Source organism: Taudactylus pleione, unplaced genomic scaffold (genome assembly GCF_031769625.1).
Source record: "Taudactylus pleione unplaced genomic scaffold, aTauple2 ptg000105l, whole genome shotgun sequence".
Taxonomy (NCBI): Eukaryota; Metazoa; Chordata; class Amphibia; order Anura; family Myobatrachidae; genus Taudactylus; species Taudactylus pleione.
The window spans coordinates 5,520,520-5,548,359 of NW_028284507.1; the positions used below are offsets into that span (position 1 = coordinate 5,520,520).

General features: G+C 41.3%; 1 long non-coding RNA gene and 2 pseudogenes across 1 annotated transcript; 1 reads left to right on the forward strand and 2 right to left on the reverse strand.

The window, feature by feature from the left end:
* Window positions 1-11,991: 11,991 nt before the first annotated feature.
* LOC148525526 (5S ribosomal RNA) lies at window positions 11,992-12,109 on the reverse strand (annotated as a pseudogene).
* A 4,058-nt stretch (window positions 12,110-16,167) lies between these two features.
* On the forward strand, window positions 16,168-16,285 carry LOC148525527 (5S ribosomal RNA; annotated as a pseudogene).
* Window positions 16,286-22,298: 6,013 nt separating this feature from the next.
* Window positions 22,299-24,842, reverse strand: LOC148525528 (uncharacterized). Its single transcript, XR_015878269.1, has 3 exons — window positions 24,744-24,842; window positions 23,689-24,107; window positions 22,299-22,411 (listed from the first exon to the last, which is right to left on the reverse strand). It is a non-coding gene; the product is annotated as an uncharacterized LOC148525528 (long non-coding RNA).
* Between the last annotated feature and the right edge of the window lie 2,998 nt (window positions 24,843-27,840).

Genomic DNA, 27,840 nt, shown 5'->3' on the forward strand with positions numbered 1-27,840 from the left:
ATGAACTACAGCGAACTACAAAGACCAAAAGTAAGAACCAATGGAATTATGTTTGTCTGTCTACATTGTTGTTATCATGATCTGTTAGGGTACATAGCCTGTGTCCCGGTCCCAGTCAGTAGCCATTCTCTTTGGATGACCACAAGCTTATGGACTGATGACTGTATTCTGGGACCGCTGCGCATGCGTATGTATTGGGCTGTATCGTATATTCTGTATTTAATTGTCTTTGCGCTAATTGTGCTAGATCAAAGCGTGTACATTTCTTTTTTTATTGCAATAAGAATTTTTGTGCTTTGGAACCACAATTATTGTCTGGACAGCAAATAAAGGGTATTCATAAAAGATATACAGTAAATAATAAACAAACATTAAATTACCTTCTCAGATCGTGAATGTCAATCTGAGTTGTTCTATAGTTCCGGACTCCCGATCACGTGATCATCGTAGGTCACGTGGTCTGGCCGTGTCCAATTGAGAGAATGGTAAATAATACACGTCAATAGAACACGTGTTAGGTCCCATTGGGTTCTGCTCACGTGTTCAAACTAGATCACGTGATGGGGAATCCCAATTACATCAGGGGGAATCGACTGGTAAATATTATTAGGGAGATGGGTGTTAAAGAGGCATATCACTAAAAAGATTATCATGTATATAACGTAAGTATTCAATTCTAGAGAGATCATACAAAACCTTTCTTTTGTGTGTGTGTGTTAGCCACACTTATCAGTACCGTAGGTGCGCAGGGGTGCTGTGCTGACTGTGTCATTTATCAATGTTTTGAGGTCATATGAGCCTCTCCAGTAAATATTACATCATGATGCCACACTAAAGTGGCATCAGGAAGAGCACTGCCCCCAGGTTTCTTTGTGCAGCACTGCTCACACACCCCTAGTTATGGCCCTAAACACCCATTGGGTCACTTATGGCAACATCAGTCACCTCCTAGCATATGTTAGCCTCCATGCTCTCATCCATTGTGATTTAATCAGTTGTATCTATTGGCAGATGCCTACAAGTTGGTAGGTGCATGCAATGTGAGCAAGGAGTAGTCCACATGTTGAGTCCAAACCAGAGTAAATTTATTGAAGATAACAGGATACGGGTGAGAGAAGATAATCAGCAGTCAATATATAAGGTAGTAATCTCTCTTAGGCTAAGTACTGTACAGGGTTACAGCACTATGAGGCTCCAATACACACAGTGACAGGCTTGGGCACATGCAGACACTTTTATAGAGCCAAATAAACAAGTCTAACACCTGATTTCCAATTGGTCGACCTTTAAGTCTGGTGACTCAGGCAAGACATGCACTATAGACATGTGTTGTTATTTTGGCTTAAGAGTCAATAACACACAGTTACCATAAGCAGGGGCGTCAAGAGCCGCACCAGGCCCAGGGGAAAGAGGGCATGGCCCAATCAAGGGAGGCGTGGCCATGCCCCCTCAGGCAAAAAAAATAGAAAACAGTAATCTTTCAAGGGAGGGGGTCCCTGTGAGCCTCTCAGCCCAACGCAAAGCCAGGGGGCTTTGTGTTCGACCCCACAGGCATAGAAGATGGCTGCAGCGGTCTCCCACTGCTGCCCAGCATACAGCAGCATGTGCTGGGCTGCTGTGAGATAAGAGGGAGGGGAGGCGGTGCCGGGCCCCTCTACCAAGCCCTGGCCCGGGTGATTAGTACCCACTCCCCCCCCTCACGGCTCCCCTGACTGTGAGAGACAGCTTGTAGCATTTAACCACTGTACATTTCCACAGTATCAACCACTGTGATTTTTTTTGGTGTGAGCATGATCCTCTTGTGATAAAAATTTTGATGTCACTAATTTTGTGAGCTTACTTTGTGTCATTGAACACCTATATTTGATGTCACCAGTGCGATGTCATCTATTTGATGGCAACAGATTGTGGCATTATGATGGTTGTTACCTATTGTGATGTCACCAACAGTTCCATTCAGTTGTGCTGTGTTCTCTTGTGAAGCCGTTAGAGAGGTTATTCATTGTGATATCATCTATGATTTCACTGATTTTTTTTATGGCATCACCATTGCCATCTGACAATGATGTAACTTAAATACGGGTTATCTAGTCGCACCAGAAAACATTGTACCCCTTAATAAGGGACAATGGTAACCCCCAATATTGATTATAGTCTGTTGGGGGGTGCTACCACAGGCAATGAATATTGAACCAGAGAAACAAAGAAGAAATGAAATGCCTAAAGTGGTGAACTGGGGTATCCAAAATATAACTTTTAATATTAATTTATTTAATATTGTCCATAAGACAAATTGAACAGTGAAAAATGAAAACGATTGAAGAGTGAAAAAGTAATGAATTCAGTGAGTTAAAATATATGCAATGCCCCTATACTTCCACATAATCATATATTGGATCAAGGCTATTATATACTGTGTAGCGCTTATCCTATACTAGACATGCCCAATTTATTGATCACAGAACTCTATTACTTGCTGTTATTTTGTCAGCATGCATGCACACACATGTCTCATCAACTATGATTAGCAGTTGTAAGTACCGATCATAAGTGGGTGCTGTGATTTCTACCAAACCATTTAGATCTATTCTTAGATAAGTATAATTAGTAATTGGTAGGTAGTGCTTTGTAATTGCTTATATGATTACAGCAATCAAAACCAATGATCCTATATGTGTTTAAATAAATGATTTAGTGTCTCTCCTGTGTTATTTGTTTATCCCAAATTATAAACATTCATGTATTATATTTATCATACTTAATGTAATACTGGTTTTATATGGGCTAAAACTTAGTCTTCATAAAGATGCTCATGGGAAATATATATGCAAATTTATTACACAGTGTGAGTTCTAATCTCCCTGCTTCTCATGCAGTTATTGACAAACCCTCCCGGGTGTCTGTTAGGAAGCAAAGGAGAAATCACTTTCAGTGTATGATTACAGATCAATTGTATAGCTTGAGTTCTAGTCTCGGTGCTTCTACATGTAGTTATTAACAATCCCTCTTGGGTATTTATTAGAGAGCAACAGAGAGGTTTCTTTTAATTTAGATCATAGTGAGTGGCAACAGGGTGCGTCACAGACCAACGTGGCGTTTCGCTTAGAAGCTTTATCAAGGTAAGCCAAGCCGCTTACCAGAACTGCCTTATATACCCACAAGTGTATCATTGGTAAGCGGGATGTCAATCAGTCCCAATCCACCTATCATGTCTAGCCATGTCATTAAGTACCGCCCTCCCTGACTTGAGGTGATGTTAAGGCTAGTGACGTGGTATTCTAGGAGTCCTCAATCATTCTCCAATCTGCATGATGACTATCAGGCTAAAGCAATTGATCTCAGAGGGCAATATTTATGTTAGCCTTAATATAAGGAAAATACAGTATCTATCAATGATTTTATTAACCATAATCCCTTTATCGAGTTATGATGTTAATATCAGAATCATCTACTGGATATATTTAGATCAAAAAACAATAATAATGCTCAAAACTGGTCACATGACCATCCTATAGTGCTAAGTGCTAGAGTCCATACAGGTTTATCTAATAGATAAGCGATCAGGGATTAGTCCTGACAAGGCATTCTCAGTCTATCATCTATATTAGCATGGATTGGAAATATCATATATCTGGTTGAATGTTTATTATAAATGTTAATTGTTAAAAAAAAAGTACTAATTAAATTGAATGAAATTTAATTATTAGGTATATTATTATTGTCTCCTAAAATATTGTTTATTTACGATCCATTATACAGAATAAATATATTATATATTCTATGTGTAAATATTCTGTGATTCTCACAAATGTTAAATTCTTCAGTTGAGATTAGTATGATTAACATAAAATATACAGTTTTAATTATAACATCAATTAACTTATTGTGTTATATATGCTATCATGAGTGTGAGAATGAAAGTGAATAAATAGTGTTGAGTAATATAATAAAAGACAATGTTTTAATAATGATATTTAATAGTCATACATTTAATAATATGTGATAAGCGTGACTGGAATCTACCAGTATTAATTTGTTCATTATTCAAAATATATGAAATGTGAGTTGGTTCCATCAGGAATCATACAAAAGTGACACCTAATTAATCCATATTAAAAATTATAATATAACAATGTGAAAATATATGAAAAAGAAGAAAAAAAGGGGAAAAGAAAAAGGCAAAAATCACAAAAATCATTCCATATGAAAACTAAGCTAATAATAAAATAAGGGAATAATAAAAAAGAGGTGAAAATTAGTAAAAATCAATGTGAGTAGAACATAGATTATTTGTATATAAGTGCCTTTAAAAATTTAGACAAATAAGAGAATATAGTGCTTTCCCTAATTGTTGTTATAATAAATGTGACAGTCAACTTCAGAATAACCGCAAAATATAGTCATAGTCATTATGTTAGATAAATTTGGAGAAGAATTAAATTAATGTTTCCAATCTCAAAATGATAGATATTGCTTAGACCAATTGGGTGGAGGATAAATAGATATAATAATTCTCCCAAATATTCTTGTTATTATTTAGTTGGTCCATTCGATAAAAATGCACCAGTCAGAAAATTGATGGATATCATGTGACTCCAAAAAATGTCATAATGCACCTAGGTATTCTTCATATATAAGGGTCAGATATTTATATATATATATGATCACTATCCACAAAAATGCCTACATGATATAGTTGACATTATTTTAGGAAAGCTGAATAACTGTTTTCCTCATTCAGAACCTTAGGTGTTAAGGTATCCAATAGAAAAATTAATTTGGATTCCTGTTTCAGGAGTTCAACATCCACATCTCCCCCACTGATGTTCATATTGATTCTTTTCAATCCAAAGGCTTTCAAGTCTTTGGGGTTTCCGTCATGATACTTCAAGAAGTGTCTGGCTATAGGAGTCAAAGATCTAAACTTCTGTTTATCTTGCTCTGCATTCCTTATACTTCCTATATGTTCTAGAACTCTTCTTTTGAAATGTCTCTTGTTCTTTCCAATATAGCTGTTTTTACAGGGGCTTTGGAGGTTATAAATTACCCCTGCGGTATCACAAGTAATATGCTCCTTGATGTACCAGATCTTGATGTATCTGTCACTAAATGTATAGGTTGTGATCATAGTTGTTACATGCCTTGCATGTTCCACACTTTCTGGATCCATTTTTAAAGTATAGTTGTTTTCTCGGGGACTCCAGGTGACTTTTAACCAAAATATCCCTCAGATTTTTGGATCTTCTCCAACTCATTTGGATTTTTTCTCCAGCTAGATCCTGATATGTACGTAAAACATCAAAGTGTTTATGTAATTTCCTGCATGTTTTTCCAATCATGACAGAATGTTCGCACTAACCAGATACACTCTTGTTCTTTCTCTTTCTTTTTGGGTAATAAAAGTTGATCTCTAGTATACATCCTAGTATCTTTATATGCTTTCTTAATAGCTATTCCACTATATCCTTGAGATTTGAGTCTCGTGCTCAGTTGTTTTAACTGTATTTGGAATGTATGTTCCTCCGAGCGGTTCCATTTCATATGGAGAAATTCTCCTTTCGGCAATCTGTTCAGCACCAGCGGGAAATGTAAGCCCTTGTTATGCAAGATACTGTTAGTGGATGTTTTTTTTACAGAACAAATCAGATGAAATGTGTCCATCTCCTTCGATTGTCAATGTTATGTCAAGGAAATGTATTCTTTCTTTACTTGCTTCATGGGTTCATTTCAAATTAAACTCATTTGTATTAAGTCTCAACAAAATTTCTTCAAAGAGCTTCATTTTCCCTTCCTAGATTATCAAAAGATCGTCGCTATATCTCAACCATAATAAAATGTGGTTTGTGTAGGGATCATTTTCCTCATTAAACACTCACTCCCTCTCCCACCACCCCAGGTAGAGGCCAGCATATGTGGGGGCACACGTGGTCCCCATAGCTGTCCCTCATACCTGGAGGTAGAAGTTGTTATTACAAACAAAATAGTTTTTGGTGAGTTACCATCATATGTAAGGGACACTTCTGATGTACTTACTAAGGTCCAGGACATCATTCTAAATGAAAATACTTGGCTAATTACATGCGACATGGAAGGTCTCTATACGAGTATTTCCCATGAATATGGAATTAGAGCAGTCAAGTATTTCTTTAGAATGGATCGTATCAATGACTTCAACAACTTTCTCATTTCCCTCTTAAGATTTATACTCACTAAAAAGTATTTTGTTTGTAATAACAACTTCTACCCCCACATATGCTGGCCTCTACCTGGGGTGGTGGGAGAAGGAGTGGGTGTTTAATGCGGAAAATGATCCCTACACAAACTACATGGGGCAGGGCAGGGGTGCCGCTGGCTGCCCGGACGGGACACTGCAGCTGCTGCTTCTAGTGGACTCACAAACACAGCTGCCTGCAGCCACACCGGGAGGAGTCGATTCCGGGTGCCTGGGGACACAGCAACAACTGCGGCTAGCTGGTTGCAGGTGGACCAGCAGGTCACTCTCATATGCCTAGTGGGCATTTCTAACTGGTCGCATCAAATGTGACCAAGTCAGGGAAAGCCCAGTCTTGTGTGGTTGCATCTGATACGACCACGCCAGGCATGTGGTTAAGCTATTGGTAATATCTTCATCCAAAATACACAATGTTCTTTATGTGTCAGTGTAATATTAGTTACATCACTGGGGTTGATGTCACCCAGAGTGCCAAACAGACCCATTGTGCTCCAAAAGTATGCATGCCCAAAAAAAGGGCTTAACCCTGTTTTTATCACTTTGTGGTTGTGTCCATCACTCCTGGAGATGCTGAGCTGACCCCAGAGACTCTTCCCACACTGCCGGCTCCTCCTCAGTGACCAGGAGTTGTGTACTGCATGATAATGTCTCAGTGTAGCGCCCGACTCACAGTCACTGAGAAGTTGGCATTTTGATGTCACCCCCTTAGATGGTGACTTCCGCACACTCCCCTAGTGATGCCACTAATAAAGAAGCATCCAATAATTCCACACAGAGAAGTCATATCACTATATCCAGGGAAGCCCAGACAAGAGCAGGGATGATCTAGAGCAGGCCTCTCCTACCAAGCTACAATCATATATCTATGAATAATTTATCTAATAGCTACTGGCTTGTCAGTTTACTAATAGATTCACTTTACATTGGATATATTGCTGCGGGAAACCAAGTGAGGTCTACAGTGGCTCATTTAAGAATGAAAAGTGGGCATCTTTAAAAACCAGTGTATGCTCACTGTCATCGCTCTCTAAGACATAGAGGGCATCCTTAAGCCACACAATGCGATCGCGGGATTTGCATACCCGGCCCCTTTTGGCAACGAGCAAGCGCAGCTTAGCGACCGGGTCTGAATCAGGCCCACAATTCAATATTGATGTATTTAAATTATAGATTTGCAACGACCCCTGTGTTTTGGTTTTGGATCTAGATCTCCCTTGGTTTTGGATCTGGATTGATTTTGCGAAAACCTCACCTTCATGTTTTGTTTTCGTGTTTTGGCTTTTGATCTGGATTTTTTTTAAAAACTCAAAAAAACTAAAAAAAACAGCTAATATCACATAAAATGGGCATTTTTTTGTTCCTACAGTATTAATAACCTCAATAACATTTATTTCCACTTGTTTCCAGGAAATTTTGACCACCTCACAGCTCACAATATTGATTTTTTCATCTAGTTAAAGGGCCAAGCTGGCTCAAAACTGATTGATATAATTATTAATAGAGTTGAAGACTGTACAAAGATGATGGTTGGGATACCCTTGAGGATTGAAGAATTGATAGTTGGTGCAGACCCTGGCTGTAAAATTGATAATAAATTAATTAAAAAACAATTCATTGGTGCAGCTCCGGGCTGAATAATTAATAACAAAAAGAAATTCATTGGTGCAGCCACTGGCTGAAAATTGATAATAAATTAATTAAAAAACAATTCGTTGGTGCAGCCGCGGGCTAAATAATTAATAATAATGAAATTGAAAAAGTAAAAAACAATTCATTGGGTGCAGCCCCTGGCTGAATAATTAATAAAAAGAAATTCTTTTAATTCATAATAAATTAATTAAAAAACAATTCATTGGTGCAGCTGCGGGCTGAATAATTAATAATTTAATTAAAAAAGTAAAAAACAATTCATTGGGTGCAGCTCCTGGCTGAATAATTAATAAAAATAAATTTGTGCAGCCCATGGCTGTAAAATTGATAATAAATTAATTTAAAAAAAAATCAATGTTTCCTAAACCAACCATAACATTAATTTAAAATGTCAGGTAGCAATGCCCCAACCAGCACGTAATGGAAAGGAAAAAGGTGCAATATGGAATAGTCCTTGGGCCCTCCCATCCACCCTTATGTTGTATATGAAACAGGACGTTCACAGTTTAACAAACCAATCATTTCAGCGACAAGGACTGCCAATTGTGGCTGAAATGATTGGTTTGTTTGGACCCCCATAAAACAAGCTGCCAATGTGCATTGGACATGGAAATGAAAATTATCCCATACACAAACTGACTTTACATTACAAGTTGTCATCGTCCTTGTCCTCCCCATCAGTGTGTACATCCTCTTCTTCACACAATATTAATACGTCCCCGCTGGAATCCACCATAGGCATCTCTGTAATTTTTTTATGTAATTGTTGGTAGAGGTCTTTCTCGTGGAATTTGTAATTCATTTTAATGAACATCATCTTTTCCACATTTTGAGGAAGTAACCTCCTATGCTGATCACTGACAAGGTTGCCAGCTGCACTGAAAACGCTTTTGGAGTACACACTGCAGGGTGGCAACTTAAGTAATTCAAAGCCAGATTGTGTATGGAACTCCAAATTGCCTCTTTTTCCTGCCAGTACTGAAAGGGACTGTCTGACATGCCTATTAGGATGTTATCTCTGAAATAGTCCTCCACCATTCTGTGAATGGAGACCGTATCACACATACAGTAGTCACGGTACAAGACATGTCACTAGTAGGCAGTTCTCTCAGGCCCGACCAGATGTAATTTTTTGGTGAATGATCTGCATGATCAGCAGGCATTCTGTAAGGAAAATTTTGTTTTTTCCTGGCAGCTGCAGAAACTGAAGGAAGAGATGATGGAATTTCACGTGCGGCTGCATCTGACAATTTTTTTACCAACAGCTATTTGCACAGTTTTAGATTTCGGTCTGCTGGAAAAAAACTCACAAGGTAGGACTTAAACCTAGGATCCAGAATGGTCGCCAAAATATATTTTTCAGATTTCAATAGATTGACAACTCTTGGATCCTGGTGAAGTGAATCAAGGGCTTGATTCACCAGTCTGACATACTTTGCACAATCACTCTGTTTCACCTCCTCCTTCAGTTTCTCCAGCTGTTTTTGCAAAAGTCTGATGAGGGGAAGGACCTGACTCGAGCTGGCAGTGTCTGAACTAACTTCACATGTGGCAAGTTCAAAGGGTTTGAGAACCTTGCACAACACGGAAATTATTCTCCACTGCGCTTGAGTAAGGCGCATTCCCCCTCCACGGCCTATGTCATAGGCCGTTGTATAGCCCTGGATGGCCTTTTGCTGTTTCTCCATCTGCTGAAGCATATAGAGGGTAGAATTCCACCGAGTTACTACCTCTTGCTTCAGCTGATGACAGGGCAAATTTAACAGTACCTGCTGGTCATGCAATCTTTGACAAGCGGTCCCCGAATGTCTAAAATATCCAGATATTTTGTGGGCCACCGAGAGAATGTCCTGCGCGACCCTGTAATTTTTTTTTTAAATGTTGCACGACCAAATTAATTGTGTGAGCAAAACATGGGACGTGTTGGAATTCGCCCACGTGTAATGCTCTCACAATATTGGTGGCATTGCCTGAAATCACAAAACCCGAAGAGAGTCCAAGTGGGGTATGCCATTTAGCAATGATTTCCCTGAGTTTTTCTAAGAGGTTCTCAGCGGTATGCCTCTTAGTGAAATCAGTTATACAAAGAGTAGCCTGCCTCTGTATCAGCTGTCTTTTGGTAGATGTTGCTGCTGCTGTTGTAGGCGATACATCTACCCAGTGGGCTGTCACAGTCATGTAATCCTTAGTTTGCCCTGTCCCACTTGTCCACATATCAGTGGTCAAGTGGACAGTGGGTACAAAGGCATTTCTGAGGACATTAATAAGGTTTTTTTTTTAATGTCCTTGTACAGACTTGGATTTGCTGTTCTAGCGAAGTGGAATCTAGAAGAGAGAGAACACATGACCTCAACTAACTGTTGAAAACCCACTGCAGTAATGGCGGATACTGGACGCACATCTAATACCAGCATAGCTGTTATGGCATCAGTAATCCGCTGTGCAAATTCTGTGATTGCTGTCATACTTGTTTGCTCTTGCAAACGATTGTTTGACAGTTAAATGTTTTTTGGAGGACACGCTACAAGTAGTCTTCCTCCTGGTCCCTTTTGGGATGAAGATCCACTCACAGCAACAGCAACAGGCGTAGTCATCAAGGATCCTTCTGAGGAATCACGGATAGGAGAGGAGTCAATCATGCTTCGAATAACAACATTGGATGCAGCAAGACTACTCCCGATGACGAATGAGGATGTTGATGATGCAGGTGTTGGTGTTGGAGATCGAAGGTGCTTGGATCCCACAGAGAGGGAGCAGGTAGGTAACACTGGACTTGTTACGTTTTGAGTTTTTAAACTTGGTAACATACACTTTGATATTTGGCAAAAGCACAGCAAAGAACTGTGCTTTCTAATTCTAAGAAGATATCACAAATCCCGATGGAGAGTCCAAGTTGGCGACGGTTGCAATGCCTGACCTTCCCAACACTGGACGGGAAGAGGTGGCTCCTTCCACCATTTGCATGCCCCCTGCAAGATCTGGAAGGCGAGATGATGACGTTTTGCCTCGATTTCAGTTCCGAGTTAGGCGGTAAAACCCGAGCCGGACTCGGTTCCCGGCTCGGATCGGGGGGGCTTATACAAAGTTTAAAAAAATATTTTTATATTAATTTTGGAATTTAGTTTTAGGTAATGTCTCAATTGCAAATGTATTATTATTATTATTATTATTATTATTATGATTTTTTTCATTTTTAAGGCACCAAAGTTCAGGGAATATATACAGTAACGGTCTAATTTTACATATCATAAGTAAAATCTAATGTAAGAGGACATATCTTAGGAACAACACAGGACAATGTACCAACAAGCTAATTAGAAGGAGGACAAGGGGTGAGGTTAGTGTAACTCGCTGTACATTGAAGGGTAAGCAGAGGTAAGTCACAGGGAGTGGAAAACTTTTTGTCACTTGATAAGACTGTACCTATTGGCGTCACAAGGGGGGTGCGGGCCGTACCCGGGTGTCACTTGCCGAGGATTGACACCAAAGTGCCGGCTCCTCCTCAGTGACCGGAGCCGGTTGCTGCACTGTAGCACTACGTGCAGCACTTGGCTCCTGACACAGTGAGGGAGCAGACACTACAAACAGACTGGTCCCCTACCTGTGAGGCCACGCCCCATTTTTTTCATTGCGCGCTCTACAAGGCTGACTGCCCTACCCGCACCATCTGTCACAAGAGGAAAGGATGCCACCTACGTACCTAACGTAAGAACAAACATACAGTATCAGACTCACAGACGGAGACTATTTGATAAAAAATATGAAATTAACATCCCTTATCGCTGCATATCAGTACAATAAAGGAAGGTCTATGGGCCTGATTAAATAAGGAACATAACTGCAAATGCAATTGCCATTATGCATGCAGTTCAACTGCGATAGTATGCTAATCCATTGCGATCACTATTCCCTCGCAGCACTACACAAGGACAGGGCACTTTACTTAGCACACATCCGTAATGTTTAGCAAGACTGCAAAACCATCGGTACAATCGAGTACCGTCGCAGCCTCACACACACTTGCACAAGCTCTGACCTTATGCAGAAATTAAACATATAATAGGTTTAGCTGCTCTGCCTGTGCATAGAAATCCCAACCATCCTCTTTTAACCTACAGCACCTGGTATTCCCAGGAGGTCTCCCATCCAAGTACTAGCCAGGCCTATCACTGGTTAGCTGCCAAGATCAGAAGGGATTGGGCAATCATGTGATGTAAGGCTGTAGGTATAATAATAATGGGTTGCAACAGCACTGGGTCAGAGCAGTAACCATAAATGTAGGACTATCTTGGTGGATAGTCCATTTATTGTTTTAAATATAGTGTTCAAAGAAAGTGTTGCATAGGCACACCTCAATTGTTACACGTACATGCATCAAATAGGATTATCCATATAGCAATATAACGTGTAACATAGGGTAGATAAATAAATGATTATCAAACACAGACTTATTTATAATGGTCAATACACAGACTTATTTATAATAGTCAATACATAGGTGTAGCATATGTCACTTTTGATCAATAAAAACTCACAATGAGATGCTATAAGATTGGTTCTGTAGTGTAATTACATTGAATGATACATCATTCAATCAGGTAAGACATGATTCCAAACAAAAGACTGATAAAAAAGGAATGAGATTCATTGGCAACTTTTGTAAAGAATGGAGAGCCATCCAAGGTATCATTCAACAACATTGGCATATCCTGCACTTAGACTATGATTTATCTCAAATTTTGGATACCAAAGTAGCCATGGGATGGCGTAGATCCAGGAATTTGAAAGATCAGTTTGTTCAGAGCCATTATATAAGATTTCCTAAACATGATATAAGAACAAAAGGCTCTTTTGCTTGTGGTACACGCAAGGCATGTCCTTATATGACCAAATGTAATAAAGTCACTGATAAATATGGAACTCAGATCCAGATCAGGGATTTCATTAATTGTAACACGACAGGTGTCATATATTGCCTTACCTGTAGTTGTAACATCAAATATGTGGGAATGACATCTAGAAACCTCAAACAACGCATTTTGGAACACGTGGGGACGATCAGAAACGCTTCTTCTGATCGTGCGAAATTTAAAAAACTGACCTCAGTAGCTCGTCATTTCCACACACAACATAATGATAATTACAGAGAACTTCAAGCATTTGGATTAGAAAAAGTAAACTTGGGAATCCGTGGAGGTGACATTACACAGGAATTAATTAAGAGAGAAAGTTTGTGGACATTTAAACTGGGTGCTCTCAATCCACAAGGAATGAATGAATACATTAATTATAGTGTGTTCCTATAATCTTTGTGTTTCCTTGGATAATTAATAGTTTATGTCCAGATCTGGAATCCAACAAATAGAAGACTTAGCCCAATCCAAATATTTTCCTATAATAGTACACTTTCATGTATGCACTTCATATATACACTTCTCATCACATCTTTCACTAATTAAATAATATTTTTATTATTATATATACACATTGTATGAATTGACATCGTGACACCTTATATTATTATTTTTTTCACTACCTTTTCATCTGACATATGTACAATACTAATTTGCACTAGTTGTTCACCATGTTTATCTATTTTTATATTTATTCACTTTTATTCACTTTACTCACATGTTATTGATATTTGTATATTGGTCTTTATTATGACAAATCACATTTATTAAGGAACACCTATTATTATTCTAATATAGTTTAACCAATCCCATTCACTATATTAAAAACTAAAAAACTTTTTTCGCATTATTATTATTGTTGAATTTTCCCTTTCTTCCTTTTTTGATTCAATAATATACGGGACTTATCCAGATCTCAATAGACAATTTTATTTTATCTTATGATTTAGAATTATGGTTTTTTATACATTTTAACGAATCAACCAGGTCCTTGTAATCCGTCCTATTTACTATTATCTAATACGTGTTGGGTGGTCTCTCATTATATAAAAACAGAGAATCTATTTTTGCTATCATATTCTGATCACATTTCTACACACTTACTTTCTTTTAATCTATATTCCAAGTTTAGAATTCCATTTAGGCTCACTTAAGGAAATGATGGGGCTCCTAATGGGAGACATCGCCTGTTTTAAAAAAATGCACCTGCATGTTCCTTGACTTTTTCACATTTAAATGGGAGGTATTCTTTGATACTCAGGTGCACTATAATTACCAGCATGCACCCTGATAAAATTGAACAAGATGTGGGTCCGGCCATATATGTTCATTCAATCAAGGAGTAGGGTGAATTGTCCTCTCTTTAAGTAACTTTCCAAATAAGTATTTATAATTAGATAATGTGTGTTTCCCTGTATATTGTTAACTTTTTTCTGCTCGTTGCTTCCAAATGAGAGACACTATACTATACTAACCAACATGCACTTTGACAATAGTATCTCCTTGGGAGATATCATTTGATATCTAGGTGAACTACGTGTACCAATATGCACCCTGTCACAAATGGTGCACAATGATTTGCCCGTGAGTCCGATCACATGTCTCCTTTTGTAACCAAGGAGATAGATGAATTGTATCCCCTTGGTAACCTTTCAACATTAGCTGGATGGTGGGTCCATTTGCTGGGTGCTTTTGAGTAGGGAGACGGGAACCATGTATGGTAGTTTCCTGGCTTATCTTTAAATGCGTGTAGCTGTGACTTTGGTCAGCGCTATTTATCTCCCTATGATTTGCTGCCTTAGATGTAGTATTCCATATCACTGTACACTATTCTGACCTACATGTACCTCAATAATATTGTCTCTATTTGGGAGATATTATTTGCTATCTAGTTGCACTACGTTTACTAGCATGCACCCTGTTTTAAATGTTACACAATGATTGGCCAGTGGGTCCGATCACATGTTCTCCTTTAACCAAGGAGAAGGATGAATTGCTATCCCCTTAGTAACACTTCAACATTATCTACAGTTGGATGGTGGGCCCACTCGCTGGGTACCTTTGGGTAGGGAGATGGGAAATATGCATGGTAGCTTCTTGCCCTAATGTCTAATAAGTGTGGTTGTGACCTTGGTCAGCGGCTCTGTTTTTCCTATGCGCACATCCCTGATTTGGTTGTTTTCAAGCGTATGGATTACAGTGCACTACATTTACCTTAATGCACCTTGATTTACCACCATATGATTGGCCCGTTGGTCCGATCACGTGTCCGCTTCCAACCAAAGAGATGGACGAACTTTTATAGGGAGATGGAAAACATGCATGGTAGCTTCTTGTCCCAATGTCTAATAAGTGTGGCTGTGACCTTGGTCAGCGGCTCTGTTTTTCCTATGCGCACATCCCTGATTTGGCTGTTTTCAAGCGAAATGGATTACAGTGCACTACATTTACCATAAGGCACCCTGATTTACCAACATGTGATTGGCCCGTTGGTCTGATCACGTGTCCGCTCCCAACCAGAGATGGATGAACTTTTATGTTTACCTTCTCACTAATCTTTTATTAATGATACACAGCTGGATATCATGGGAGGGATTCTCGAACCTTTTTATAGAGACGGTTTGGTCTCAACTAATTATGCATGAGGTGAACAAGCCCTCATTCGGGCGAAATGCGCGTCCTGTGCTGCGGTATACAGCTTGCTGGGAGAATCAATCTGTGCACGGATTGGACTCCTGGCTATCTCAACTTTGGGATTGGTATTGTATGAGAACTCCAATGTGGTCTGGGACTTTAGTGGTTATGCTTTTAATTTTAGTTGATCTATACCTCTTTAATTAGAAAAACACTGTCCTACAGCACCACTTGTGTATGCTATATTTATATGAGATTGTATCACTATAAATTATGATCATTGATTAAGGTCATCTTTGTTATCCAATAACACAAACATGGTTTGCGGGTGACTCCGAGTGTGTTACATGCATGAGGAATTATCATGTGAGATTTGTTGTTTAAACTTAAATCCTAATTGCTGAATGTATCATTCAATGTAATTACACTACAGAACTAATCTTATAGCATCTCATTGTGAGTTTTTATTGATCAAAAGTGACATATGCTACACCTATGTATTGACTATTATAAATAAGTCTGTGTTTGATAATCATTTATTTATCTACCCTATGTTACACGTTATATTGCTATATGGATAATCCTATTTGATGCATGTACGTGTAACAATTGAGGTGTGCCTATGCAACACTTTCTTTGAACACTATATTTAAAACAATAAATGGACTATCCACCAAGATAGTCCTACATTTATGGTTACTGCTCTGACCCAGTGCTGTTGCAACCCATTATTATTATACCTACAGCCTTACATCACATGATTGCCCAATCCCTTCTGATCTTGGCAGCTAACCAGTGATAGGCCTGGCCAGTACTTGGATGGGAGACCTCCTGGGAATACCAGGTGCTGTAGGTTAAAAGAGGATGGTTGGGATTTCTATGCACAGGCAGAGCAGCTAAACCTATTATATGTTTAATTTTCATCTGTTCAAAACCAATATCTCTTTGTACCCATTGATATAGAGATTTATTTAATATTTCGCCGTTACATCCAGCAGATGATTATTATATCATCTGTACTTTATGTACAAAATGCAAGGTGCCTCATTATATTATTTTATTGATAAATATTAAAAGTTATGTTTTATTAAAAACATCCATTTATTCATAAGCGTGCCCCAGCGACTAGCTCTACTTTTTTTCTCTCGTTGTCTTTGCATGTTTAATCTTGAGCTTTGGGAGCACCACCAACAAAACTTAATGATACAATTTATTCTGTGATGATATATGGTTGGTTTTCATTAAGTAGAAGTTGTTCTGTGCGGAATCTTTCGTTTCTTGTTGTATCTTATGCAGAAATTTCTAACTTCCAAGTACGCTATGAGATCTCAGGCTGTGTAGGGCATCGCAATGGCTAATTTATGAACACCCCTGCAACAGCGGGCGAACGCACTGGCATGCCTGCGTTTTGCCGACCCCCCCGTCACCTCCCACAAATGACACTTCCTGTCAGTAATTTTGCGATGGGTCTGCGTAGTCTCTGTGATCGTAGTCCCGATCACAGTGGCTAGTTCGTGCATGTGTCCTGTGATGCATACGCATGCACAGAACATAACAATCGGACGACTGCGTGCGTAATCGCAGTTGCGTACGGTAGTGAATCAAGCCCTATGTACCAAGGATCTCTTGCCGGGACAGCAGTTCTGACTATAGCTGTCCCGTGAAGAGCTTGGCAATGAAGTGATAGCTATCACTATCACATCACTGCCTTTTATGACACTGCGCATACCCAGCAATATTATTTAGTGAAAACCGACAGCAGAAAATAGAAGCAGTGGGAGAAGAACTGCGAGATCCCTCTCCTGCGAGAATACCTCCATAGCCAAAATAGCTACTGCCATCAGAAGGATGCATTAGCCAACAGGGCCAGGCTCTGTAAAGTTGCACCTGGAACTACTTTACTCCCTCCAAACAAAATACATCATTATCTGTTTGAAAAGAGAGCTAAATAAGTGGCACTTTATATTTTCTTTTGTAGGTATATTATAAGTATCTCTACTTCAAAACAGACTTTTACGTTTTCAAAATAAAAGCAAATATTTGTATCTGTCACGTTTTCCCTCACAGTACATGCTGCATAGTTCCAATTGCCAGCGGTTCTCAGGACCCCACACGGTCCACGTTTTCCAGATCACCTAGCAGGTGCACAGGTGTATTCATTACTCACTGACACATTTTAAAAGATCCACAGGTGGAGCTAATTATTTCACTTGAGGCTCTGTGAGGAAACCTGGAAAACATGCGCTGTTTGGTGTCCTGAGGACCGAGTTTGAGAATCTGTGGTTTATACTAACTCAGAGGTTCTCAAACTCGGTCCTGAGGACCACCACTATGGTCACATTTTCCAGGTCACCTGACAGAGCACTCGCTCTGAATCAGGGCCGGGCTATTTTTTTTTTTTGAACGGCCTCCTGGCCGTTCGCATAGCTGTGGGTGACAACCCACAGCTATAGCGAGCGGCCAGGAAGATGGTTGCGATGGTCACGACCATCGGGCTTGCGACGAGACCCTTGTGGTAGGGTCTCGTTGCTGCAAGCCCCAGAGAGATTTCGGCTCTAACAGAGCCGAAATCTCTCCCACTGACATCGCGAGTGATGTCAGTGGGGCCGGCCCCAGACAAAGGCGTTCACATGGGAACGCCTCCGTTTGGGCAGCCACTCCTCCAGCCCACCCACCAAAGGGGGCGTGCTGTCACTCAACATCGACAGCACACCCCCTTTGTTGCGAGACCCGGAGCGACAGAGTGCCCGTCGCTATATGGGTCTCGCGCATGCGCACGACGGAGCCTGCTCCGTCGTGTGCATGCGCACTGGCCCACCATCGACCCGGTTGCGAGCGCACAGCGCTCGCGACCGGGTCTGAATCAGGCCCTGAGTTTGAGAACCTGTGTACTAACTGTTCCTAGTTATGCAAAGTATAGAGCTTCTCATATAAACAGTGACCACCAGAGTGCAGTATTCAATCAGACATTACAGAAAAATAGAATATTTATACCATTTTCAGAAAGAAAATGGCAAAAAACCCAGCTTTTACCCAGCTTTTGCATGCCAGGTTGTTTGCCATTTTCTGCCCGATAGCCCTTTCACACAGGAAAATGAAAATCCCAGGTAATTCACTTTTACCCGGTAATTTGCTAAACAACCCGGGTTTTTTCCCTGTGTGAAAGGGTCAACCCGGGGCTTAATTTCCAGGTCTACAAACCTGCAAAAAAACAAGGGCCCTCATTCAGAGCCGTTCGCTATTTGCGTTTGTTCGTTCAAAAACAAGGGGTGGCTATGCAAATGATCCGTTCGCACATTGCAGTCTGTTCACACCTCTAAGTCTGATCGAGCGAGCAAAACATACGCTCTTTTATTTCTTAAAAACGCCCCCTGGCCGCTCGCACCATACGTCATGTCCGCTATTTATTAGATTAATCGAGTACATCGAACAGGATTTGAACTGCTCGCTATTCTTGTGGTTGGTTTTTTCAACTGCTATTTTGCGAGCAGTTCTGAGTTAAAAAAAACCAAGTGACGTGGTCATTGACGCTGCTATATTAATTATGCACACCCATAAAACGCCCGTTTTGACCTTTAAGCACGCCTGCGTTCGGATCTCCACTCCCCGTTTTCAAGCACCTTCCCCTGTTACCACCCACATACGCCTCATTCTGTCACTCAAAATAGCAGGCACTCGCTATATTGCGTACAAATGATTTTCGGCCGCACTGACTGGTTCGCGCATGCGTACTAAAAACCGTACGCATGCGCAGATGTGCGAACATCACTCAGAACGAGCGTACTGCCGATAGCGAGTGGCTCTGAATGAGGGCCAAGGTTCGGAGACCCGGGATTTTAGTCCCGGGATGACCCTTTCACACAGGGAAAAAACCCGGGTTGTTTAGCAAATTACCGGGTAAAAGTGAATTACAGTACCCGGGATTTTCATTTTCAGTGTGAAAGGGGTATTACTGATTCTGAGTTGGGAGCGAAGCAAAAAGAAGCAAGTACAGTAACTGTGCACCTGGGGGAAGCCATGTTGTGTTGCAGTAGGGACAGATATAAAATGTGCAGATATTTAGATTTGAAAAGGGTGTATCCAAGCTCAGATCTAAATTGCAATTTAAAAATAAAGCTGTCCAGTCAGGATCACATCCCACAGGCCTGAGGTGAAGGGAATTTTGTATACAGTACTGTAGGTTGGTCAATATGGTTAACCAAAGAAGTATCAACTACAGTACTGTACTGTAGTTTAGTGTGAAAGGCCAAAAGCTAGCCTTGTGCAATACTGTAAGCATATTCACAATAGACTTTAAAAGGCTTTTGAAGCATTCCCACATCGAGGACTGATACTGTAAGTTAGCTGGAAAGACTAAAGGTGCCCACACACATACCGACTTTTCATCCAATTTGTCCGATTTCGACGAATCTTCAGATCTGCCGTGCTGTAGGGCAGATTAGCCAATCTGGGATACAATGCATTGGCTGCAAGATAGATCTTTAGTCAGATTGGACATTTTTAACTCCAAATCGTGACCAAGACTGCCTGGGGAGGGTTCAGGGGAAATCGTGTACATCGGCTGATTGGGAGCAAGTTGGTATGTGTGTGGGCACCATAAAGGTGATTCGACGAATCGTGACGATGAATCGGGTAAAAAAAGAACAAATCGTGAGTTTGTACTCACGAGCACGATGCCGATGCGCATCCCCGCTCGTCGTATATCGCATCTTCTGATCTGCCGTGCTGTAGGGCAGATTAGCCAACCATGAACACGATGGAAGCCGATCGTGAGGGTTTTCTTCCTCACGATGAATCGTACGATTCATCACACAATGCGGAATTTGACTGACAGAAGCCTGGACACACCCCATCGCCATCTTGTGCAGCATCGTGTATGGAGCAAGACAGTCGCACTTTGGGAGCCTGCACACTGAAGTCTTGTTTTGTTGGATATTTGGTGAGTATTTGTACAGTTTGCAACCACACTGACCACCAATATGTGCTCCCCACTGCCCACCAATGTGTGCCCCCAGGTAATAAATGCATGACCCAGCCACCGCCTGCCGTATTGAGGCGGACGGTGGCTGGGTCATGCATTAAGCTCCCACTGCCCACCAATGTGTGCCCCCAGGTAATAAATGCATGACCCAGCCACCGCCTGCCGTATTGAGGCGGACAGTGGCTGGGTCATGCATTAAGCTCCCACTGCCCACCAATGTGTGCCCCCAGGTAATAAATGCATGACCCAGCCACCGCCCGCCGTATTGAGGCGGGCGGTGGCTGGGTAATGCATTAAGCTCCCCCACTGCCCACCAATGTGTGTAATACATCAAAAAAATAAATAAATAAAAACGTATTTTACAAAAAAATCACCATACTGTACATTACATTTAAAAACACACATTATTTAAAGCTAGGGGTCTTCTACCTTTCGGTCTCCAGCTGTTGTGGAACTACAGATCCCAGGATGACCTGCCACCCACCTTTGAAACTGTTTTTAGGGCATCCTGGGATCTGTAGTTCTACCATAACGACAGGCCCAAAGGTGGAAAACCCATACTGTCAAACAAAGAAAAACATTATATTACCAAGCAATAAACACATAACATTCCTGTAAAAGAAAACATGATTAGAATACCATAACAAACCTTTAAAAACCTGTAAAAAAGAAAATATTAAAACATTAAATATGTGAACTATAACAACATTACATTTAACAAAACTATATACACAAATATTTAAATGTCCTTTTTTTTCTTATTCATAGATAATGTCCATGGATTCTGAACATGAATTCATTATAGGATTCATTGAAATCCTGCACTCGAAAGAGTGTCTGTGGAAGATCAGTTCTCGGAAGTACCACAATAAGTCGCACAAGTTGGCCGCACTAGAGGAACTTTTGGTGTATACGAAAAAATACATATCTGATGCAGACCTGAAAACTGTACAGCAAAAGATTCAAAATCTCAGGACAGTGTACATCAAAGAAAAAAAAAAGGTGGATGACTCCAAAAAATCAGGAGCGGCTACAGATGAAATATATACTCCTGCGCTGTGGTACTACCAAATGATGTCATTCATCAGTGAACAAGAGTCTCAAAGGGAATCAATCATCTTGATGTCTGAGTGTGAGGGAGATGAGGAGGTTGCAGAAGTCTTGGTAAGTAGTGACACAGTTTAAACCAAAATCCTTAATGTTTTTGTTGTTAAATCCCAAATGTCCAATTTAGTCAGTAGTTCACAGACAGTCCTCCTGCCATGGTACAGCACCTGGTACATTGAAATAGGTCATGTACTCCTCCCTCACTTCTTTGGCATGTGCGGTGGATGTTGTTGTAGTTGGTGGTGCAGACACAGATGTCAAATGTTCAATGTCCTCCAGGAGTCCTACATCTTCTGGTCTTGCTGGGACTGGTCCTCGTTGAGTAGATTTTCTTTGCAGAAAGTTGTGCAGCACACAGCACGCCATCACGACCCAGTCTATCTTCTCCACATGTAGATTGATGGTGGTGTGGAAAATGCGGAAGCGGTTGCTCATTATTCCAAACGCATTTTCCACAATGCGCTGTGCCCAGGATAGACGGTAGTTGTATATCCTTTTCTCTCTGATCAGACCCCTGTGTGCAAATGGCTTCATCACATGTTTATGTAATGCAAAAGCCTCGTCTGCAACGAAAACGTAATTTAGGCCGTGCTTTGTCTGGTCCAGTGAGGGCAGGTTGAGGGTTTTGTTGGCGAGTCTCTAGTAGAAAGCCGTCTTTTTGAAGGACCCACCATCCGAAGCACGCCCATTCTTGCCGACATCCACAAACAGAAATTCGTAGTTGGCATTCACCACTGCCATGAGAACGATACTGAAGAATCCTTTTTAGTTGTAGTCGGCAGGTGGGTTGATGCGGATGTGTTTCCCATCGATGGCTCCTCCGCAGTTAGGGAAATTCCAACGTTGTTCAAAATCTTCCGCGATGCTGGTCCACTCCTCCACGGTGTTAGGAAACTGTAAAAATAGTAAAAAAGGGGTTAAAACATGACTAATATTTTTTATATATTTTTTCCCTATATAGACTCCCACCCAAGACCCTGATTTAGCATCCACACCGGACCTCAGTCTGCTCGGTGGTGACAGTGATCCGGAGAATAGCACACAAGTGGAAACTCAACTTCCACCTGGACCCTCATCTTCTCAACAACCCCAAAAAAAGAAAAAAAAACAAGGGAAAAGGGAGAATCTTACTGAACGTGAGGGCCATTTTTTACAAAATGCTGCAGAAACCCCCAGATGCAATAGATGATTTCACAGCTCATGTGAACAGCACATTGAGAAATCTGGATACAGATATCCAAAGAAATTTTTTAAGGTTAAACTACGACCTGTTGAGTCGCTGTATGAGCAAAAATATCTCAAATTCTACATACATTGCAGATCCAATGCTATTTTCCCCTGCCCCAAATAGGTATGTCCGCCCCCCCCTGCCCAGTTAGATATTACTCCCCCACCAAGCACCCCAAGCACCAGCACCACCTTGTATAATGCTCTGCTGGATGCAGCAGATGAGTCACCCCAATTTACAGAGATGTAAATTTTTTCTTGCTTTTAATATCACCAAATTTTATGATTTCTAATAGGTGCTTGCTGCATGGGATAGGGTGGTGATGACGCCATTTGGACAAGGTCACTACGCACATGGCACAAGTAGACATTGCTGGAAGCCGGGGCCACAATGTGTACTTGTGCCATATGTGTATTGGCCTGTTCAAACTGGCGTCTGACCCACCCTATCACATACAGCCAGCTACCTATTGGGATTCATAAAATTTGCTGATATTTAATTTGGTTGTTTTTTTGTCTTGCTTTTAATATCACCAAATTTTATGATTTCTAATAGGTGCTTGCTGCATGGGATAGGGTGGTGATGACGCCATTTGGACAAGGTCACTACACACATGGCACAAGTACACATTGCTGGAAGCCGGGGCCACAATGTATACTTGTGCCATATGTGTATTGGCCTGTTCAAACTGGCGTCTGACCCACCCTATCACATACAGCCAGCTACCTATTGGGATTCATAAAATTTGGTGATAATGTTCTTTTGTAAAATTGTTATAAAAAAAGGATATTGCACACAGTTTAGTGCACAATTTCAGTTGCCTGCAGCTCATTGCACATTGTACTAAAAGAAGGCAATTTTTTGCTTTATGTTGAGTAAAAAATAAAAATAAAAATTTTTCTTTGCACAAGAAACCAATGTGTGGTGTTTTTTTTTAACTTACCTTGCAATACTGGTACTGTAGCACTTTTACGATGGCTTTGCAGGTCTCCGGAATGATGATGCCCAAGGACTGAGGTGAGGTGAGTATCCCAAACTTTAGGTCTTCCAGTGACCTTCCTGTAGCCAGGTACCTTAGGGTAGCCACCAGTCTTCAGCAAGGATTGCCCTCCGCCACCTTGTGTCCTGTCTCTGGATGTGGGGGGAAACCAGATGCAGTAATTCTTGGAAGCTGGCGTCATCCATGCGCAGGTAGTTCCGATAGTCGTCTGGGTTGTTCTCCTTGATCTCCATCAGCAGGGACATGTGAGAGCGGGTATCCCTTTGTAGCAGCCACTCCTTGGTCCAGCATGCTCTCGTCCTTCTTCGCTGGGCCCTCTTCCTAATCTCCCGGACCCCAGCTTCAGCGACCAACACTCTATACTGATAGGGACGCATCAGTACAGAATTCAGGAACAGGATAGAATGCAGGTAGGTAGCACACACTTGCAGGTAGAATAAACTTTGTAAGAGGCAAGCCAAATACAAAGAGCACAGTAGCAATGTACAGGATTAAGCAGGAATACACCTAGCCTCATCTAGTAGCAGAGCAGAATGTACACAGAGTTTAAAGGGTGCCTGCTTTTTATACTCCCTAGATAGCCCCTCCCATTGTTATGGCTATTTAAATTTCCCACCAATAGTCAAGAGCCTGTTTTATTTTATTTTTAAACTCACGATTTGTTATGGCCAATCTCACAATGCGTACGATCCAATAGATCGTGAGATCGTAAGACAGATTGGGTGTCTTTTTTCCAAAATTGTGATCACGACGGCAAGGGAGCTCCCGTGAAAGTTCATGAGGAAATTGGCCATAAAATCAAATCGTGAGGACATCGGTATGTGTGTGGGCACCTAAAAGATCTTATGTATGTATGGTTTTGGCCAGGAAAGGTAAAGGTGGCACATGAGAGAAGCTTTCAAATACAGTACATTGAGGGTTTTATTAAACTGCAGTACAGGAGGTACTATAGACATTCTTAAAAGGAATAGTAGTAGAATGTACTGTACAGTACTTACGGGGTTGTGTAAAGTGGCTTGGCCCTGACTTTCCTCTTCCTCCTCCTCCTGCTGTCACTGTGGATGTACTGTGAAAAAAGCAATGCACTGTAAGTTTGCCTCAAACCCATTTACAATAAATAAACCCCTACTGCACTACAGTACAAGTCTTTAGGCAAAACCTCAATAACAACACAAACAAATACACAGAAATGATGTATTACACATGAATACCAATACAGGAGATGTAGTTATTAGACCGGCGGCCAGGATGCAGCAGGTCTAAACCCTGACGGAACTTAAAATAGGCATAGAATTACCGATGCCTATCTTAATCCCGACACAAGAATGCAGAAGGACGCCGCTCCAAACAAGGTAAGTCCGGTGCATCTTAGAAGTTAGCCTGGGAAGGGGGGGGGGGAATTTAGGCACCCCCGAAAGGATTTAGGGTTAAGCACCCCCTGGGAGGGTTAGGGTTAGGCTAGGGGAAGGGGGCGTTAGGGTTAGGCATCTCCCCAGGATGGTTAGATTTAGGGTGCGGGAAGGGGGGGTTAGGTTTAGGCACCTCCAGGGGGACTTAGCGTTAGGCACCACCCCGGGAGTTTTGGAGTTAGACACCACCAAGAGAGGGCTAGGGACTAGAGAGGGGAGGGTTAGGATACTTACCAGTCCCAGTCAGGATCTACTCCTGTCGGGCTTTCGCAGTCGGTATCTGAACAGCCACCGGCATTTCAATTCCAAATACAGTGCTGTACAAGAATTACACTGGGCAACAGTGAAAATCTTTCCAACGTGAAAATAGTTACTTTTAATTAATTCCCCAATTTGTGATGATGTATAATACATGGGGTATTTTGTTAGTGTCATTAATAGACATTCCTGACCTCTTGCCTGGCACTAACGCATGAGATGCGACCACAGCCAGGAGTGCGATACCTGACCATGTCGCATCTCATGCGTTTGTGCTGCTTCCCCCAATACCCCATCTGTAATGGAAGAGATTCGTCCTGCACACGTACAGAACGGATTTCCTCCTCCTGCTCAGGCCCCCAGGGAGTGATGCGGCGGTGTGCGACGCCGACATCACTCCCATAATCGTACCCCAAAATGCTGTGTGAACGGCACTCTGGGGCGCATGTGCCTATACTAAAAGTGTGAGGTTCCCCTCTAAGCACAAGTAAGCTGATCTCTACATGTGCAGAGATCAGCTACAGCAGGAAGGACCGATGATTTCCAGCCTCATGCTCCGCTGCGCTCTGCAATAAGGCAAGGGTTCGGAGCTATGCCATGGGGAAGGGGGAAATAGGGGGGCATCTTTGACACTGGGAGGGGCAGGGGGTGGGTTGTGCCCCAATAAAACTTTTTTTTTTGCTTGGGGGGTGATATATCAGGAAAAAAAATACTAATTTATAGTGACACTAAACAGTGGGGGCCCATTGTCACAGGGGTCAGGGCAGACATACCGACTTTGCTGCCCCCTCCTTTGGAAGGTCAAGAGAGAGGGGGCATGATGGCAGGGAAAGTGGGCAGTGCAGGGGGCGTGGCAGCAAAATCACATTATTGTGGCCCCACCCCCATTATACAGTGCAGAGCAAACAAGCATTATATAGCAGGGGCAGGGCTATGATGACGCTATTCACCGCGAATCATGTCACCAGCCGCCCAGCACCTACCTACTTATATAAGTGAGCAGACACGGGGGGTGCGAGCGGGTGGAGAGGGGCTGCCGGGGGGATTTGGTGCGGGACTCGGGAAACTTGACTATTTTTGCGGGTGGCCGGGAGCACCATCCGATTTTAGGGAGACTCCTGAGCATTTAGGGAGAATAGGCAAGTGAGGGTAAGGGTGAGGGCTCTGCCAGGGGAGTCTATTACTACAGGTGGGGTGGGGGGAGATACTACAGGGGATCTTCTTCCACTGGGGGGAGGCTATTTCTGATTTAGGGTAGGAGTTGATTTTATAAACAGGGCCTATGGACACAGGGGGGTATATATATATATATATATTTATTTTTTATTTTTTTAATAAAATATTTTAATATATTTTTTAAAATGCATTTAAAACTTTAATAAATAAAAATGACAATTTCTGAGCAGTTTTTGGTTAAAAATATTGCCAGTTAAGCGATTAAAAGGAAGAGAAGTACAGTGCAGTAGTAGGATTTACTGTACTGTACAGTACAGTACTTACTGGCTTGTAGAAGGTGGCTTGGCCCAGCCCCCTCCTGTGGTTCCCGTTCTGTGAAAAAAAAAATCCAACTATAGCATTTCCATAATTAATAAAAGTAGAGAAATAATTGCTCGTTTGAAGTAAACAATTTATTAAACAGAAGAGAAAGAAAGAAATCCCAAACACATTGCCACCAACAGGAAAAAATAAAAACAAAATAAAACCTGTATAATAAAAAACACCACAATAGCCCCTGCATGAAGAAAAACACATTGTCCCTGACAGGGTAAAAATAATCCATACAATGTTCTCACACATTGCCAACAACAGGATAAAAAGAAACACTCAATAGCCCCACTTGGAAAAAAAAAAGTGTGTAGTGCTTAGGCAAATTTCCAGGTGCAGCCAAAATGTTTCAATCTCCAAATTGAAAACCAGAACAAAATTGACGGTCTGGGGCTTAGGGAAATTTTTATGTGGTGCCAAAACATTTCCATCTCCCTTTGCCACCGACAGGGAGAAAAAAAAAAACATAGAAAGAAATACACACAATTTGCCACCAACAAGCTGCGCCTCATATCAGTCATACTGTCCCAACATCAGTTGTAAGATGGCGGAAACATGGTCAAACATTGAGGTGCATAGTGTGATCAGATTTCTGCATCTTCTATGACAGGAGCATGTCACACTGCAGCACCCGGCTCCTGCTGTCACTGCAGAGGAGCCGGCATTTTGATGTCAATTCTCCTTAGGCTGCTATGTAGATTGCCCTTTGGCACCGCCCCAAAAATCACTTGTAGCTTTATTTTTACACTGTAATGTAGAACACGCCCCTCTCTAATCTAAATCTATCTGCACATTTTACATCTGCCCCACCTGCAGTGCAGCATGGTTACCAATGGACACAGTTACTTGTTTTGTATTGCATTATTCCCAAATGAGAATCAGC